Source organism: Urtica dioica, chromosome 9 (assembly GCF_054948205.1).
Source record: "Urtica dioica subsp. dioica isolate 48M chromosome 9, U.dioica_male_clone48M_v1_H2, whole genome shotgun sequence".
Lineage (NCBI taxonomy): Eukaryota > Viridiplantae > Streptophyta > Magnoliopsida > Rosales > Urticaceae > Urtica > Urtica dioica.
This window is the reverse complement of record NC_142764.1, coordinates 16365528-16367750: the sequence shown is the minus strand read 5'-3', so window position 1 is coordinate 16367750 and position 2223 is coordinate 16365528. Positions and strand designations below refer to the sequence as shown.

Genomic DNA, 2223 nt, shown 5'->3' with positions numbered 1-2223 from the left:
CTATAGCTTTAGATAGTAGTTTTATTTTATTCAAAAAATTTATATATAATTATAGACCACCAATTTTTATTGTAGTCATACCATAGGACTAATTTAGTTTTATGAAGTGTTTACGTATCTAGTTATTTATCACTACTTTGATTACTAATATTTTTTTTTATTTTAAAATACACAATTTTATTTGCATTTAAATAAGGTTTAAAAAATCAAAACACAAGTTACTTGATCTCATTAGTATAAAATCATGATAACTGTAACTATACATCATGAATGTCTTGCAATTCTACAAACTATATGGACAAGAAATTTTTCTAATGACAAAAAATATTTTAGTACTTAAAATTACATGCCCTAGTTCGAATGTTGAAGGTCCACCGCTCCTTCATTGTGCAGCGAGCTCAACTTAAGCGGAATAATCTAAAATAAAATACTCGACTTAAACTCTCAGTTAATGACCTGCGAAGAAAAAAAGCAGTTCATTAAATGACTTGTCGATTCTGGGTATACCATTCAGGTCTTCGTAGGGTTGAAAATTACAAAGTGTCAAACCAAAACATTAAAAGCATTTTCAGAAAATACAACAAAGACAAAAAATGAATACTTATAGAGATCAAATTATCGGATATGCATCAAGAGCGCCATCCTCTCTTCCACATCCCTTTTGTAAAAATCCCTCTCGGACAAAGATGAATAATAGCGGCTGAACTGAGACAAAAAAAAAAGTTAATAAAAGGCTGAGAAACAAAAATATTAGCTGCAGATAGCTAAATTAACTAAAATTAAATATAAAAAACTTACATATAAAGACTATAAGATAATATCATTGCATAAAAATATCCTAATTCATTCAATGGGCATTCTTGTATGTTCTACATTGCAATTTGAAAGAAAAAAAAAATTGAAAACAGAAAGCCTAAAATTTTCAAGACTTGGTCATATTTGCATACAGGTTTTCTGATTAGAAATCAAAATAGAATGAGCTAGCTACATAAATGGAAATAGAGTAGGTTATATCTTATATTCAAAACCAAATATTAAAGATTACATGCTTAAACATTGCAATCAGACAAGTCATGAGGCGACAAAACCGACCTGAGATAGGTTAGAAAATCGATTATACACATTTTCGACAAATAATCGATGAAAAATAGCGTTACTCGTTCGTAAATATTGAGTTGGGCAGCAGCTCTTTGCCTCCACATGAATTTGTCGGCAACAGTTTTTTCCGTTCATCTTCTCTTGATTGATTAGTTCACTACATATCTTCTTGCAAAATATTGAGGATTACCACTTTGTATCGATAAACTATTGATGAAATTAGTCTAAAAGCTACCCACATTTATTAAATAGTAGGTGTGAATTCAATACCCATCTTAAATTCAGTTACAGGAATGAGATAAATACAAATATGTACGTAAAATTCAAACTTCACCTAACACATGCATGAAAATAATGTCGTCGTACATGTAATTAATTAGTAAATGTGTGTAGGGGCAAGAACAAGAGTAAATTATTAGAGACTTTGACGAAGGTGGGGAAGCAATATTAAACGCCTCTATCACAGTAATTCTATCTCTATTTCCAATGAACTGATAAATTTATATTTATTCAACGTTGCTAGTCCAGTGATTAATTGCTGCATATCACAATTAACATTTTCTTGTAGTTAAATATATAATATTGTTTAAATAGTTTCTCACCTATGCCTTAAAAAAAAAAATTAGTTTCTCACGTATGCCTTCCAAAAAAAAAAATTAGTTACTCACATATTAATATGTCATTGTGTTGTTTATTGTTAATTTACTATTTTCATTTAGAAATTAATGTGCATCATATTACTACGTCATTTGTTATTGTTTCTTGTTACTTTACTCATTCCGGACGCATATTTACTTCTTACTGGTGTATATATATATATACACATATACGTGTGTGGGGGCAAGAACAAGGGTAAATTATTAGAGACTTTGACGAAGGTGGGGAAGCAATAAACCCCTCTATTACATCCATATAGCTTTATTAATAACTCCACGTCCTTGTTTTGTTTCCACGTTAGAAGGATGATGAAAACATTATCCCTCATTATTGAATCGAAGATCATATTAGAGAAAAGAATGTAAATGCGCTTTTCTTTCTGATCGATCTTGTTATTAAAGATAATAATTCTAATTTAGACGATAGTAAAGGGCGTAGATCATCATACTCAATACATGATATATCTTC

The 2223-nt window shown here is 29.8% G+C and overlaps 1 long non-coding RNA gene across 1 annotated transcript; it reads right to left on the bottom strand.

Moving 5' to 3' along the window:
* Nucleotides 1-206: 206 nt before the first annotated feature.
* On the bottom strand, nt 207-1329 carry LOC149385325 (uncharacterized). The gene is made up of 3 exons (XR_016301448.1): nt 1158-1329; nt 602-700; nt 207-456 (listed from the first exon to the last, which is right to left on the bottom strand). It is a non-coding gene; the product is annotated as an uncharacterized LOC149385325 (long non-coding RNA).
* Between the last annotated feature and the right edge of the window lie 894 nt (nt 1330-2223).